This window comes from Lissotriton helveticus, chromosome 3_1 (assembly GCF_964261635.1).
Source record: "Lissotriton helveticus chromosome 3_1, aLisHel1.1, whole genome shotgun sequence".
In the NCBI taxonomy this organism is placed as follows: Eukaryota; Metazoa; Chordata; class Amphibia; order Caudata; family Salamandridae; genus Lissotriton; species Lissotriton helveticus.
In genome coordinates, this window is record NC_136061.1 from 813,953,171 (window position 1) to 813,970,764 (window position 17,594).

The following is a 17,594-nucleotide window of genomic DNA, read 5'->3' on the forward strand; positions in this document are numbered from 1 at the left end:
ATCAACGGTTAAACTGCTACACCATTTGGCTCACAAAGGACACAAGGTGTCACTTCCTAAATTTCAATACTGTCGACAGGAGGTTACCTACTTAGGTCATCTCCTATCGAAGGAGGGGAGGAGGCTGACACCGGAATGCATCAAGGCGATAACTAACATGGCTGTAACTAACACGCAGCGAGAGGTGTGCGCGTTTCTGGGCATAACTTCGTATTGTCGCCAGTGGATCCCTAATTACGCCTTACTAACAAAACCCCTTTTATATCTGACTACTAAAGAGGTGCGCGAACCCCTACCCTGGACTCCAGCATGTCAAGAAGCGTTTGACTTACTAAAAACTGCTTTATGTTCTGCACCTGTTTTGGGAACCCCTGATTACCAGAAGCCTTTTGTGCTCTATGTACACGAGGCGGAAGGTTGCGCGTTGTCTGTCCTAACTCAATGTTTTGGCGGGAAACAGAGACCGTGCGCTTACTTTTCTGCAATGCTTGACAATGTGGCGAGAGCGTTGCCGAGTTGTCTAAGGGCTACAGCGGCTGCTGCAGTTTCAATTAGACAATCGGCAGGGCTCATCCTGGGGTCAGCTCTAACAGTAATGGTACCGCATGCTATGGACATTTTATTGAACAGAACACAGACGCAGCATTTAACTAGTGCTTGTCTTACTGGTTATGAGATGACGTTATTTGCACCCCATGCGACGATTAAACGATGTGCTACGCTGAACCCGGCCACATTGATACCTATCCCTTCAGATGAAAAGGACGATGAGGTACACGATTGTTTGTTTCGGACAGAGGAGGAGACAAAGGGAAGGATAGACTTGACAGACACCCCCCTAGATGATCCTGACGGGGAACTGTATGTTGATGGTTCCTGTTTCAAACTTGCAGATGGTACCTCAACAGCAGCATATGCAGTCACGACTTTGGAAACTGTGGTGGAGACTTCTAGGATTCCGTATCATTCAGCTCAGGCTGCAGAAATAATAGCATTGATGCGTGCGTGTGAGCTGAGTGAAGGACTGGACGTGAATATTTACACTGATAGTCAGTACGCCTTTGGCGTGGCTCATAGTTACGGGCGACTGTGGGCGAAGAGGGGATTTTTGACATCACATGGACAAAAGATTCCGAATGGCCCACTGATACTACGACTATTGACAGCCTTGACGCTTCCCAGACGACTGGCAGTGATCAAATGTAGTGCGCACAAAGTGGTGGTGGATGATGTAGGAAGGGGAAATGCATTTTCAGATCTGACAGCTAAGGAGACGGCTAGGACGAAACTCCCACGGATGTTTGTGGCAGGACCAGCTAGGTGGGTGCCAGACGTTACTATGTTCGCGAACACCGTACAAAGTGTGCGGAACATACAGGAAAAAGCAACTGACGACGAGTTGAGGGCATGGAAGGATGGTGGGGTAAGGTTGGATACGGATGAATGTTGGACGGATGTGTCAGACAAAAGACGATGGCTACTCCCAGACGCATATGTCCTCCCAGTGGTGACGATGGCCCACGGGCCAGCTCATATTAGCGCTAAAGGAATATGTAAATTGTTAGACCCAGTGTGGAGCAATAAGAACATTTCCAAGGTGGCAACACATTTAGTGCAGCAATGCATGGTTTGTTTAAGACATAATCCTGGCAAAGGAACACCTGTCCCAGTTGGAAATTTTGCCCCTCCATCTTTCCCTTTCAAAGTCATACAGATGGATTATATCGAGATGGAGAGGGTTAATAACTTAAAATATGTCCTAATGGTGGTATGCTCATTTAGTAGGTGGGTGGAGGCCTTTCCAACTAAGGATTGTACAGCCATCTCGACAGCAAAAATGCTGATTAAAGAATACTTTTCGAGATATGGCTTGCCCCGGGTGATCTGGAGTGATAATGGCACGTCTTTTAATGCTGAATTAATGAAACAGATATGTAAAGGATTACAAATATCTCAAAAATTCCACGCAGCACAACATCCTCAGGCTGCGGGTTTGGTTGAGAGATTCAATGGGACCTTGAAATTAAAAATGGCCAAGATACAGGAGAGTGCAGGGTTACGCTGGCCAGATACACTTCCCCTGGCTTTGCTTTCCACTAGAATGACAGTCAATTCTAAGACAGGAGTTTCCCCCCACGAAGTCATTTTTCCTAGACCTAAATGTTTCTCAGAAATCGAATACTCTTTGTTGATAGATTACCTGTATGCTTTGACTAAAGATCTCCGTTCTGTTCATCAGCAGGTAGCAGACACCCTAAAGCCGCTGCCGGAGGGGCCGGGTCATACCATCCAACCTGGAGACTGGGTAGTCGTAAAGAAGTATCAACGGAAGTCCTGCTTGGAGTCCAGGTGGTCGGAGCCAAGGCAAGTGCTCCTGACCACCCGCACCGCACTTCGAGTTGAGGGTCAGAAGGCGTGGACCCATGCCTCGCATGTGAAGAAGGTCCCACTCCCACTGCCATATGACGAATGGGTGAAAGGTGGCGTTGCTGATGATGAGTGCGAGTCAATCCCTCGATACGTCCCCTTCTCGGATGCTTCATTGAGGGGTGAGGGACCACACGAAGAAGAGAAGAGACCGGCTCTGATTGATAGAGGTGAGGCCTCTTCTAATCTCAGTGAGCAACAATTGACGGATACCTCCTCTGCTGTTGACCTCCCCATTCTGTTCACGGATCTTGATGTGCGAGGGAGCACCCGTTATAATCTGCGGCCCAGAAAAGAGAAGAGAAAAGAATAGTGCACTGGAAGAAGGGCTGAGATAGAGAATAGGTGTGGACAATGCTGAGGAGGCTAGTTTAGTGATAGGGATGGACTCCTGGTAAGAGCCCTGGTGCATTTTCGAGACATTGTTGAATGGAACACTAGGATTACGTCTGGGCCCAGGTTCGGTGCTCCTGAGTTGCTGCAGTTGTGCGACTCCGTCGAGGGATTAGGGATTGGACAATAAAAGCCTGCCTGTGAGGCTTTAACAAACACAGGGAGAAGATCCCTTTCAAGGGTGAAGAACCGCTCTGGCCGGTTTCGGAGTGCCTGGAACATTTTTAGTATTGTTTTAGTCTAGTTTTGGACTCTTAGATAGGTGATATGTATCCCTTTGGCCGTCCTATTCCAGAGGAGGAGCAACTTTGTGCATCTGTGGAACTTTATGATAATCATTGGTTAATGCTCATTGATGATGATATTTTCGATTAATTGATTCCTTGCCCCTAGCATTTGCTGTAAAGGCCCTTCTTTTAGCTAATAAAGGCTGCGCTCATGTTAGCCACATCCTGCTAAAAGGAGGGTCTGATAGGTTTCATTTCCCGATGCCCCGCCCATTTACTTTTACATTTACGTTTATGAGTTAGCATGATGTGTCTAACCAATGGTATATTCATTTATGCATTTACGTTCATATTCTTCATCTAATATTCATCTGTGCGTGTTACATTATCATGTTTTATTAGCTTAGCTTGTGTGCCACCATTTTGGAGTGTTTCCCTTTGCTTTCGAGTCACACTCACTCACCCCTTCCGTAGGAATAGAGAAAGAAATGCTAACGCAGTAGTTTTCCTTTCTCAGCTAACTGTGATCCAAACTATAACAAATTCATTATCAGTGTTGTTCTAATGTGCTGGAGACGCTGAGGCCTGGCTCCGCGGCCTTGGGCCGAGATAAGAAATGTTGCCATCGCAGGTGCAGATGCCTCTTGTGTGAGGCCATTGTTCGCTCTTCTAGGGGTCCAGTATTTTTCCAGACTGGGCGTGTTTTACTCTACTGTATCCTGTTATAATGTATTGCTGTGTTGGGATGGGTCAGTCCTCTCAGCGCACTCTTAGGGGTGAGGTCGGACGGGGTCTTCTCATATAGGAGTTTGTGGCCTAATAAAATTACCTTGTTTATTCTTCTCCACTGTCCAGCTGACTTATTGGGTAACTATAGGTGAGTGTGGTAAGTCACTCGGGTGGATTTGAGCCACGCTTATAATTTGTTTAAAGGTTGTCCCTGAATAACTCATTATGTTTGGTCAAGTACATCATTAAATGTGTATGCAATGTTCTCCCAGTTGATATAAGCGAAGAAGATTTAATTAAATCAACAGATATGAACTTACAAGCAGTGAATTAGCGTAAACAAAACAAATTCAAAATAATACAGGCATGAAAAGTAATTAAAGTAGAGAGATGAATCAATCACGAAAGCGAAAGAAAAAAAAGAAATTAGAGGTGCTGTGGCAGCAAAGTTAACTGAATTCAGGATGGTGTGGCATGGCGCTGACTACATCAAAACGTGCAACAAGGTGTTACTTACCGGGCGACCCGGAGGAAACCGGCAATTGAATTGAAACCGGAATTTAGAAGGAGTAGCTCATGAAGGGTTGCAGGAAGGGATCCAGACCCGCAAGCACATCTTAGAGAAAGTGGGTAAATTGTAGTGAGGACGGAGCTGTGCACAAGTGCCAAAAAGTGCCAAAAAAGGTTATAGGGGTTAAGCGCTTACCGTGCAATAATTGCCAGGGGCCTCCAGGAGCCAATTAATGAAGATGGAGGCAGCGGGAGTTCAAGCAATGTGCTTACTAAGCCGCTGTAGCGGTATCCATAATAACTAATGAGATCGGTGAAAACACACCGTGTTGTCGGTGTGAACGTATTTTAAACTAGAAGGGGAGGAAAAAAGAGAAGGGGGTATTATAAGTAGGGCTGAGCAAGGCACGGGGGCCTGGCCAGAAACAATTCCGAAACTGGAAGTCACTTACTTGGGTTAGACCGCATTCGTCGGTCAGAGTGGAGAGATGAGATGCCCTCCGTCTCGTGCGTCGGGCAGGTGATTTCTGCTGGGAATGAAGGAAGCCCAAAGTATGTAGGAATCAGCTATCGGTAGTTATGTGAACAACTAGACCCTGCGAATAAAGCGCATGCACGGTAGAGAGTGTGGAGTATCTGGCGGTCCTAATTATGGATAGATTCCCTAAATATGGGTCAGTGCCAACCGTGATCAATAGAAAGGCGGTAAAAAGAGGGATAGAAGAAATAATTCAAAATAATAGGGGACAATGGATGGCAAAAAATTATTATTACTCGCTGCGGCATGGACATAGTAGAATAGAGCGAGTAGGACGTTCTATTGATTAAAGTGAGTACAATTTAGCCGAAGAGAATAAAAAAATTAGAGGATTGCTTTCCACTCTTCCAGAGAGTTTAAGCCATGTTCAATAGAACAGCAGTTGGAAATCCATTTGCACTCAAGTCTATTCAGAGTCTGTTGATGGTCTCCACCTCTGTGATGTGCGCATAGAGGGTCAATAACTTGCTACGTAAAATCCATTTACAAATGTCTTTCCTCCAGGAAGTGTTCACCAGGGGGACCGTGATGACTTTGCAGTGGATTCTGCTCTTATGTTGGCATATTCTCGATTTAACTTTCTGAGTCGTTTGGCCTGTGTACAAAAGGTTACAGGGACAACGAATGGAGTATATGATATTTCTCAAATTACAGTTAGAAAAGAAATTGAGTGTGTGTTTTACATTACCATATCCAAAACCTTTTGTATATTCGGTTGAAACACATGCTGTGCAGCTGCTGCATTTGAAGTGCCCCTGAACAGGGGGGATTCCTAGGTAGGACTGAATGGTAGTCTCGCTGCGTGTGGGCTTATAAGCTATCACTAGATGGTCCTTGATAGTGTGGCCCCTTTTGAAGTAAAAAGAGGGGCTTTGCAAGCAATGTTGGCTTGAGTAGGACAGACCAATTTTTTTTATCATTTTGGTCAATTTATTGCTGATGGGACAGAATGTGGTGAAGCATGTGATTCTCGACATTGTTGCCCTTTGCTTGGGTTCTAGCAGAAACTCTCTGTGGTTGTACCTTGCATGTTTCAAGGACGTTTTATCAATCATCTAGGGTAGCCTTTGTCATCAAGTTTTTTACACAGGACATCTGATTCCTTAAAAATTCCTGTTTGAATTTGCAGTTCCTGCGAATCCTGAGAAATTGGCCGTAGGGAAGTCCATCCCTGAGTGCTCTGGGGTGTGAGCTAGTGTATTGAAGCAGGGTATTACGTTCTGTTGGTTTGCGGAACAGTGTGGTGTAAAGTTCACCGTCAATGGTTTTAACTGTCACATCCAGGTAGTCAATCTGAGCAATGTTACAATTGTACGTAAACTTGAGATCTGGTTGGCAGTTATTGAGCCAGCCACAGAAGTCACATAGTTCGGTCTGGTTATCCATCCAGATCATAAAAACATCATCGATGTATGGTCGCCAGATACGGATTTTGGACAAGTGTGGATTTTGTGCATTGTGAATTAATGATTTTTCAATATCGGCAACAAACAAAATGGCAAAATTGGGAGCAAAAAATCCTCCCATGGAAATGCCCTTACATTGTCTGCAATATTTTTCGTTGAATAAGAAATAGGTTTTAGTCAGAGCTATTTGTAGAAGGAAAATTATGAAATCAGTGGGGACGTGGTGGGGAGAAGGGCGTGCGTTAAGGTGGTTTCTGTAGACTTCAATACCCTTGTCTTGCGAAATGTTGGTTTAGAGAAATTCAATGTCCAAAGTGACATGGAATTCGCTCTTAGGGTCAAATGATTCTAGTTCGATCAAATTTATGAAGTGAGTAGTGTTTTTCACATAGGATACTGTGCATTGGACTAGATCACAGATGAAGAAATCAATGTATCTCCCTAAAGGTTCTAAAATGGAACTGCAGATAGACAGGATAAGTCTACCTGGTGGAGCATCTAGGCTTTTATGTATTTTGGGCAGTGTATACAGCACCGGGGTGCGTGGGGTCTTGTTGTTAAGAAACAAAAATTCATTACGGCTGATGAACCCCAATTCTTCTGCCTCCTTGGTGATAGTTTGGATTAGATTCTTTATTTCTTGAAGAGGATTATTGGCAAGAGGTTCATAGTGTGATGTGTTGCTGAGTTGGTGAAATATGTCATTGTTGTAAGCAGTCTTGTCTTGAATCACTATGTCTCCCCCTTTGTCACAGGGTTTTTTAACTACATCCTTCATAGATTTCAAGTTTGGGAGGCTCTTTTTTTCATCAAGGTTAACATTGTAGGGAGTAAACCTGTATTCGTTTTGTAATTTGTCTAGATCTTTTATTACTAGATGTTCAAAAGTTAACACTTCTGGAGGCATAGATCTAGTAGGTGGATTAAAAGTAGATTTAGGACATAGTCCAGAGACATCCATTCTGTTAGGTATATCTTTGTCCTGGAAAGCAGATTTCAGTCTAATTTTCCTAAAGAATTGGAAAATTTCAGTTTGGATTAGGAACCTGTTGGATTTGTCATTGATGACATAGGAAAGGCCTCTGCTCAGTAGAGCAATCTTAGTAGAGGCTAACTGGTGTTTGGACAAATTGAAAATGGGAATCTCTTCAGTGGTGGGCGTGGATACCACGATCAGGGGATCTAGTACTGGTACCCCCATTGATAGAACTTCTGTCTCATCTGTTGTTCCCCTAGTGGGAAGTTGTATCTGGTCTTGCCTCTGCCCCTGCCTCGTTCCCCCAGGAATGGCTGGCCTCTCCCTAAAAAATTGGGGGCGTGGGAAGAAGTGCTTGGTCCTGCTCTGGGGTCAGAGGTGTCAAAATCATCTGAACAGTCTGAAAATGTAATGGGCGTCTATTTTTGAATCTTCCCCAAGTACCGTCAAGATTTCTCTGTGTATCTTGTGGGGCGGATGTGAAAAAGTCGTCCGGCAGCTAGGGGTATGTCCTGTCTTTGTTATAGTTTTTTTCATATCTTTGGATACCTTTGTTGATTTTTTGTGATGTTCCAATCTTTGCTAAGCTACCTAATTCGAGTATTTCATCTAGCTCTCTTTTGCTGTGTTTCACAGTGGTGTCAATCCCTAACACCATTCAATGGCAAGAGCATGCAGTGCCAATGTGTGAAAAAATTATTTAGAATTTTTTATTCTGAAGGAATATGGCCAGGATGTTGCGAACCTGTCGTCCACAAGTCCACCCTCAAGGTCTTTACCAACATCGACGACACCCTCAACACCGCCGAACACCTGCACTTCCAGGTCCACACAATCCCAACACCACCCTCAGAGGAACCCTGATCTACATTCCCCCGGACCTTGCCCACAGTTCTGCGAGTCCATTGCCAACTCCATCAGCACGCACGTCCTCGCCTCCACGGACTATATCCTACTAGGAGACCTGAACTTCCACCTGGAGAACAACAACGACACCAACTCCACCACCCTGATCGCCAACCTCGGACTCAGACAGCTCGTGACAACACCCACCTACTGCGCGGGCCACACGCTGGATCCCATCTTCTCTGCAAGCTCCCACATCTCCTTCAACCACACCTCCGAACTCCACTGGACCGACCAACGCTGCATCCACTTCACCTTCTAGAAACCCCCCACGCACCACCACACCCAACAGATCCCTTGCCGCTGCTGGAGCAAGGTCACCGAGGACCAGCTAACCACTGCCCTCGCCCGTATTCCACCAGTCGACCCCAATGACCCTGACACCGCCTCAGACGCTGGATAGACAACTGCGCTAGCACCCTCGCCCCGGTAAAGAATCCCTCCAACAGACGCACCAACAGGAATGCAAGCTGGTTCACCGCAGACCTACAGGCCTCCAAACAAACCTGCAGAAAACTGGAGAAGAATGGCACAACAAACAGACTCCGGTGAACCAAGCTGCCCACAAGAACGCCATGCGCCACATCATCACCTCATCAGGACCGCCAAAAAAACATCTTTCAAGGACCGCCTCGACAACAACGCACACAACAGCAAAGAGCTCTTCAACATTGTGAAGAAACTCTCCAACCTTAGCTCCAACACCAACGACATTCCACCATCTCAGGACCTGTGCAACTCCCTTGCCTCCTTCTTTCACCGCAAGATTGCAGACATCCATGACAGCTTTGACAACCACACCACCATAGCTGCCAGCGACGCCTCGGACCCCACAGCCACCACCCACAGCAACCTCCTGCTCACATGGACCAACATCAACGACGACGACACCATCAAAATCATGAGCACCATCCACTTCAGCTCTCCGGCAGACCCATGCCTCGACCATATCTTCAACAAAGCGAGCGCCTCCATCGCACCCCACCTCCGTAAGGCCATCAACATATCCTTCGAGAGCGCGACCTTCCCGGAGAGCTGGACGCACGCCGAAATCAACGCCTTGCTCAAGAAACCCAAGGCAGACCCGAGAGACCTTAAGAACTTCCGGCCCATCTCCCTGCTCCCGTTCCCAGCGAAGGTCATCGAGAAGACCGTTAACAAAGAGCTGACTCACTACCTCGAGGAGAACAACATCCTGGACCTGTCTCAGTCCGGGTTCCGCAGCAACTACAGCACCGAAACGGCCCTCATCGCCACCACGGACAACATCAGGGCCCGACCGGACAACGGCGAGACCGCGGCCCTCATCCTCCTGGACCTCTCAGCCGCCTTCGACACAGTCTGCCACTGCACCCTACGCACACACCTCCACGAGGCAGGAATCCTCTCCAACAGAACTCAGAGCGTCCGCCTAACCCCCCTTCAGATCCGAAGCCTCCAAGATCATCTGCGGCGTCCCCCAAGATTCATCCCTCAGCCCGACCCTATTCAACATCTACATGGCCCCGCTTGCATACGTCACCAGGCTGCACAACCTCAACATCATCTACGTCGACGACACATAGCTGATCCTCTCGCCCACCAAAGACCCTCGCACCGCCAAAACCAACCTCCACGAGGGAATAAAGGCCGTCACCAAATGGATGAAGAACAGCCGCCTGAATCTGAACTCGGACAAGAAAGAGGTCCTCATCCTCGGCTCCAACCCCTCAGCCTGGGACGACTACTGGTGGCCGACCGCCCTGGGCGTAGCACCAACACCGACCGACCACGCACGCAACTTGGGATTCATCCTCGACTCTACACTCTCCATGACCAAACAACTCAACGCCGTATCATCCTTCTGTTTAATCACCCTCCGCATGCTCCATAAGATCTACAGGTGGATCCCTGCCAACACAAGAAGAACGGTCACCCAGGCCCTCGTCAGCAGCAGGCTGGACTATGGAAACGCCCTCTACGCAGGAGCCCCGGCCAAACTACTGAAAAGACTACAACGCATACAGAACACCTCCGCATGCCTGACCCTCGACATCCCACACCACAGCCACATCACGCCCCACCTAAGAGACCTGCACTGGCTCCCCGTCAGCAAGAGGATCACCTTCAAGCTCCTCACCCACGCATACAAGGCACTCCACAACACCGGAACGACATACCTCAATAGACGACTCACCTTCTACACCCCTAACCACCAGCTCCACTCCGCCAACTTCACCCTCACCACCATCCCCTGCTTCAGAACAACAACAGCCGGCGGCAGATCATTCTCCTACCTCGTCGCCAAGTCCTGGAACGATCTCCCCATCCTCCTACGGTGGACCGAAGACCTTCTGACCTTCAGGAGACTGCTCAAGACCTGGCTGTTCGAGCAGTAGCAGCACCCAACCCCCCTTCCTCTCAGCGCCTTGAGACCCTAATGGGTGAATAGCGCGCTCTACAAATGCCCTGATTGATTGATTGAGTCCTATGGGAATTATTTCTGCTTTCAAGTATTCCGTGAGCATACGTGCATATAGTTCTGCGTGTATGTGTTTTTTCTTGAGTCTTTCAAGGGTTGCGATTTTCTCTGTGGCAGTGTCTGTAGGGACCACTGCGAGATTAGGTGTGTGGAACAAAGATGGGCCACTTATAATTTTAGCAATATACTCTTCGGTATAGGTAGGAACGATTAGAATGGACATTGTGTGTGCAAGTGATCAAGAAACAAAAATTCTCTCATTCCCAACAGAAATCACCTGCCCGACGCACGAGACAGAGCACCTGCTCGTATCTACACTCCGACTGACTAATGCGGTTTAACTCAAGTAAGTGACTTCCAGTTTCGGAATTGGTTCTGGCCAGGCCCCTGTGCCTCGTACAACCCTTCTTATAATACCCCCTTATCTTTTTTCCTCCCCTTCTAGTTTAAAATACGTTCACACCGACGATACAGTGTGTTTTCCCTGACCTCATAAGTGATTATGGATTCCGCCACCGCGACTTTGTAAGCACATTGCTTGAACTCCCCCTTCCTCCACATACGGCTTCATTAACTAGCTCCTGGAGGCCCCTAGCAATTATTGCACAGTAAGCGCTTAACACCTATAACCTATTTTGGCACTCGTGCACGCCTCCGTCCTCACTACAATTTACCCACTTTCTCTAGGACGTGCTTGCGGGTCTGGATCCCTTCCCTTCATTATCTACTTTTTGTAAATTCCAGTTTCAATTCAATTACCGGCTTTCTCCGGGTCGCCTGGTAAGTAACACCTTGTTTTATGTTTTTGATTTAGTCAGCGCCATGCCACATCAGCCTGAATTCCGTTCACTTTGCTGCCACAGTTTTTCTTAGTGGAAAGCAACAGGAGCATAAACCCATAAACCATGTTGAGATCTGGGTGCATATGTGAAAATTAACAACAATGTCTCAACTGGTATTATTAAATGAAAAGGCAATTCTATATGTATATACAAAGTCTTACACGAAGGAAGACGGGAGGCTCAAGTTATTTGGCTTTGAAAGTGCTCATGGCATCATATGTTTCGTTATAGCAATTTATACAATACAGTTATATCAGCACTGTGGGAATAAATTGCGCAGGTAACCCCAAAGCAATAGGTGCACATTGTGCTCGTGACATAAAAAGTGACGGCGCAAGTGATACATGGTGAAGAACAGCGAAAGGCGCAGAGTGACAATCGTGAAGACGAATATATACAAAGTTATGGTTCAGCATTAAAGGTTTTTAGGTATTTGAATGGTATTATTAAAAATGTTCGGAGAACCATATAGACAAAGGCCTGCACTTCCCTTGGACTTTGGACATTTACTTCCAAACCCTCACGATTCCAGCATTGCCTGGCACGACACATGGCACTGATCGCCACCTACACCTTGGCTGACACACTGTATAAGAGTTTTGTAAGGTATGTTGGAATGCATGGATTTTAGTTTGCTGCAGAAGTGCTTGTTTTAACATCAGTGGGAAACGAGCATTGGAAAAGCCAATAGGTCTCACCCATCTGAGAGCTATTGGCTTTGCCAATGTGTTTTAGCCATGTTGTACACAAGCGTGGCTACTGTTCAGTTCAGTTCAGTGTAGCTAAAAGCTAGCGACATAAAGTGTTGTGGAGTGGCATAGTGTTGTGTATTGGGGTGACATAAAGTGGAGTCGTGTAGAGTGGTGTGCAGTGGACTGGCTTTGAGTAGAGTAAACTGGTGTAGAGTGGAGAAGAGTGATGCAGACTGCAGTGGCATATTTGCAGTGATGCAGAGCAGAGGGGCGAAGATGGGACAGATTGCAGTGGCATAGAGTGTTGCAGCGCACAGTGGCATAGAGTGATGTAGAGTAGAATATAGTGTTGCAGAGTGCAGTGGCATCGAGTGCAGTGCTGCAGAGTGGAGTGGTGTAGAGTGAATTGGCATAGAATGCGGTAGAGCAGAGTAGAGTGGTGTAGAGTTCAGTGTTGGAAAGTAGAGTGCAGTGGAGTAGGGTGGTGGTCAGTGCATTGGTGTAGAGTGTATTGGCGTAGAATAGAGTGATGTTGAGTAGAGTGGCATGGAGTGCAGTGGCATTGAGTAGAGTGGTGCAGAGTATGATGAGTATTTTTTTTATTGTATGGTTAAATTAAAACCTTAACAATCAAGCGTAACCATGATAAATAAGCTGAACAACAATTTAAGCAAAAAAAACATTGAAGAAACAGAAAGTACAATATAAAATGCCTGATGCAGCAACACAATTTTCTTTTCAAGAAAAGTATATTATAACAATTGTTGTAGTGCCTGAGAAGAAGAATAATGTGCACAGGCTAATCGTGGGCTATCCCGAGGATGCTTCAAATATTATCACCTTTCATTGAATTCACTTTTAGGTTGATTCAGTGCTGTCACAAAGTGTTCTGTGGAGAACAATTTGTGGGGCATAGTCTTGCATGGAGAGTCCTGATGCAGAAGGCACATAACATGTCTGCCAGAGTTATTATGACATGCATTGCGATGCAGTGAAAAGAAGAAAAGTGCAAAGTGCGAAAGACAATAAAGGAAGGCCCCTGGTTATGGATCAAAACAGACTGACTAGAGCATTACAACGTTTGTTTTAAGTGCCCAGGAGAAACGTGCACTGTGCAAGTAAGCAAGAATGGGAAATCCCAAAAGTGTACAGTAAAGTGCAGTGGTCTAGAGTAGACTGGTGTAGAGTGCTTGGGCATAGAGTGTTGCAGAGTATAGTGACAGAGTGCAGTGGCGTAGAACGCGTAGAGTGCTGCAGCTTAGAATAAAATGCAGTGGCCTACATTAGAGTGGTGCATGGTAGAGTGCAATGGTGCAGAGTGAAGAGGCATAGAGTGGAGTGCCATAGAGTGCAGCGGTGTAGAGTGCAGTGGTGTTTAATTGAGTGGCGAACAGTAAAGTTGCAGAAAGTGCAGAGGTGTAGAGTGATGCAGAGTGGAGTGGCACATAGTGCAGTGGTATAGAGTGGAGTGATGCAGGGTGCAGTGGCATAGAGTGCAGTGATGCAGAGTAAAGCAGAGTAGAGTGCTTTGGAAGAGACTTTAGTAGTGCAGAGCAGAGTGGTGTAGAGTTCAGTGGCGGACAGTGCAGTGTTGCACAGTAGAGTGTTGTAGAGTGTGGTGGGGTAGAGTGCACAGGCAAAGAGCACAGTGGCGTAAAGTAGAGTGGTGTAGAATGCAGTCCATTAGAGTGCTACAGAGTAGCGGGCAATGGCGTAGATTGCAGCGGTGTAGTGTACAATGTAATAAAGTAGACTTTCAGAGTAGAGAGAAGTGGAGTGGAGGGGTGCAGTGGCGTATAGTATAATAGCGCAGAATCTAAGGGTATTGAGTAAAGTGGTGCCGCTCGCAGTCAGAGACACTTGGGATTTTGCTTGGCAGTTCTAAAGCCCATACCTAATACCTGGAACATTCACGAACTTCGAGGGCAGACACCTGGGGTTTCCTGCGTCGGAGCGGGACTGCGAGGACCAGAGGTGTTTGCGGTTCTTCATCTCCCGCACCTGGTGCCTCTTCCCGCCCCCTCCTTTCCAGCAGCCCTTCAAATACGACACGCGTCCCCCGCTCCGCGGGAGACGCTCGCAGTCAGAGACACTTGGGATTTTGCTTGGCAGTTCTAAAGCCCATACCTAATACCTGGAACATTCACGGACTTCGAGGGCAGACACCTGGGGTTTCCTGTGAGTCGGAGCAGGACTGCGAGGACCAGAGGTGTTTGCGGTTCTTCATCTCCCGCACCTGGTGCCTCTTCCTGCCCCCTCCTTCACCTATTTAGTTATGCCCATAACCGCTAACGCGGGACACGCCGGTGCGAAGCCCGGGCAAAGGGCGGGCCGTCTAAGGCCGTCAGAGGTCGTTCGAGGCCAGGCTGGGCCCCCCCCTGAAACGTGGTATGGTGCTGAGTTTTCATGATTCCACATCAGTCTACTAGCCCCTTATTATTGTTGTGTTTTCTTTCCTGTGTCAAAGCCTCTAGGAACCAGTTACTATGTCACTACGGTCTGGGAAGGATAGAAATGTAACCCTTTCATCCACGGGCGGGGTGGCTACTGGAACTTTGGACCAATTTTTTAAACAGGCAACTGTAATTTTAGAAAAAGAAATAGCCCTTACTGAGCAACGCTTGTCCCTAGATCTCTTAACGGGGAAGCGCTCGTCTCTAGGCCCAATTGGGTCAGTGGTCTCCCCCAAAACATCAAGACCATTAGATCACTCAGCTGCTCAGGGCTCCAGTTCTTGTCCCAGGCTGGTAGACCCCGATAATTTAGCGGGTTGCCCTATCTTAAATACATCTATAACCAGCTTGGCCTCTAGCAGTTCTAATTGCAGAGATTTAAATTCTCCCTTGCCACATAGTTCCCCCCTAATAGTTCAGAAACAGGGCCCACCAGCTAAAACTAAACATAGTAAACGGAAAAGAGGGGGCGGTCCTCAGAAGGGTGGCCTGGCCAAAATTCAAAAGAAAAATAGCAATATCCCGGCTCCACATGTTGCTGTACAGCCCCACAGTCCATATAGGGCAACCTCAGATTCTATCCTACATTCCCCCAATTGTGGTATAGATGATGTTGAGTTGCTGGGTAAAATGGAAATTCTAGTAAAATCCTTGATGTTACCCTTACTGGAGAGAACCAGGATGTTTAATTCTAAACTAGTTCAGATAGAGAAGCTAGTTATAGCAAATTCCAGCACGCTGGATAATTTTGTAAGAGGAATGGATAACCCAAAGGACCTAGTTACCGCTCCACAAGGTTTGGGGACAGGTAACGGTTCAAGGGTGGTTCAACAAGCTACTATCGACAAGCCTAATATCCAGCCTGGACGACTATGTACGGAGAAGCGCCCTGTAGGTAAAAACCCCTTAGGTATTACCAGGGACCGGGGCTTGGTGGCAGGCGCGGTGCCTAGATCGCAGACTGCATCGTGTGTACTAGACACAGGTAGTAAGTCTAATGGGCATTCCTCGTTGGAGAAGGAGGTCATCAAACAGCGACTCCCTTGTGTAAATCTTCCTCCAGAGTCCGCACCCTACACGATTATATTGGTGGGAGTACCAGGCAATCGGGGAGGAGAAACCAGAATCACACAGGGAGCTGAATAATAAAGTCATTTATTGGCTCAATAGGAACAGAATTCTTCCTCCCTCCTCCAACACAGAGATATTGGGTGTTAGAAGGGTGAGCTGGGTGAGCTGGGTGGGACACAGTCCAAAGGATTTAGAGGGAGATTGTGTTATTGTGAACTTTCGGGACCCCTGGGTGGTTGACTTCATTCGTAGAGAACCAAGGTTTGGGAGAGTGGGTGATGTTCAATCATTGGGCCTTGATTATTTGTATCCCCGCACAAACTGTGGCCTATTCCATCCCCAACCGAAATTCCATAGGGGTAGACCCTATGGTGAAAATCTTTTTGATCGGGTGGTGCAATATCCTTACTTGTCAAATAGGTTTCAGCCTTTTACTGATTTAGAGGGGGTTGATTGACTTTTGAATTCATCTGGTGGTAACATTTTGTCGATGCAATCTGGAAGGTTTTCCTTGGAGGAGGGCTCACTGGTGGTTGCAGTCGCCGTTGATAGCGACACCGCACCTTGTAGAACTCTAGGGGAGGACGGGGTGGGTCAGGAGGCTTCCCTAGCCAGAGAGTCCCCAGTTAGAGAACCGCCGATAGAGGGTGGGTGGCCACCAGGGTCCAACCTGAGGGTGCCAGAACAAACACAGTTAACCACTCAGGACGCTCTTCTCAAAATAGTATCGTGGAATATTTCAGGGCTGAAAAGTAAATTAGTTATAGGTGAGTGGGCCGATTTTGTGGACAACCATGACATCCTAATATTCCAAGAAAGTTGGGCCCCTGACCCTATCCACCGTCTAGGGTATCTCAATTTTTATAAACCTGCCACCAGGGCCAGTAAGGGCAGAGCGTCAGGTGGTTTAACTATTTGGGTAAGGCAGTCTCTTAGATACAGGCCCACAGAAGTGACAGTATATAACCCAGATTTTCTTGGGATTAAGCTTACCAGGCCTAACCATCGAGAGATTTTCATTGTTAATGTTTATGCCCGTGGCCTTCCTGGAGGACGGAGTCCGGTGAATATTAATGAGCTAGTTTTCTTTCTCAACTCCCTGGGGAGGGACTTGTTTGTAATTGTGGCTGGGGACCTCAATTGTACTTTTGAGCCCCTATTAGGGGAAGGAGAGGACTTTTATGCAGAAGAAGACTATGGAATGTCCCACCCCTTGAATTAAAACCAATTAAGAAAGGGACCGAGGCAGCACTACACTGGTTGGGATTGTGCCTCGAGTGGGGGCTGAGAGCAGTCAATGGCCGATCACTTTCCAACAAAATAGGCAGGGTTACATTCGACAACGGTATTAGTACAAGTCGAATTGATTATATTTTAATCAAAGCTGAGTATTGGTCGCTACTGGAGGACATGTTAGTTTCCGTCCGTCCCGAGAGTGATCATAATCCGTTGGTGCTCAGTCTAAAACATGAAAGTAGCCCAGTGTGTATTAGAGCCACTGAGTGTGTCACGGCAGAGGCCTTCCTAACAAATGATAGGTGTAGGGTTCGGTGGAATAGGGTAGTGGAAGACCCTGTAGTTTTAGACCGGATCTCCCATGAAGTTTCATCTACCCTGCATGCCTTTGAGGCACTGGTTGATCCCCTGGACCATCTGGCGCACATAAGTGCACTTCATGAGCAGCTTTCCAGTACTCTGAAAACCCTTTTTTCTAAAAACTTTAAGCCCAGGAAATCTTCGGCTATAAAATCAGGGAATAAATGGTATAATAAATCGTGCCGACAGGCACATAGCTCCCTGGTAAAAGCCTTAAAAACCAGCGATATTGCAGATATTAGGATGGCTAGGTTAGAGTATAAAAAGACCCAAAGGGAGGCTAAGAGAGAATGGGATGACCAACACTGGCAGGACCTATATGAGGCAAGTAGGTCCAGAAATCTGACCAAGTTTTGGACGATCGTCA

The 17,594-nt window shown here is 47.0% G+C and overlaps 1 protein-coding gene across 1 annotated transcript in view; it reads right to left on the reverse strand.

The window, feature by feature from the left end:
• Positions 1-17,594, reverse strand: part of LOC144822993 (3-galactosyl-N-acetylglucosaminide 4-alpha-L-fucosyltransferase FUT3-like) — a 128,412-nt gene that overhangs the window by 76,103 nt on the left and 34,715 nt on the right. The window lies entirely within an intron of this gene.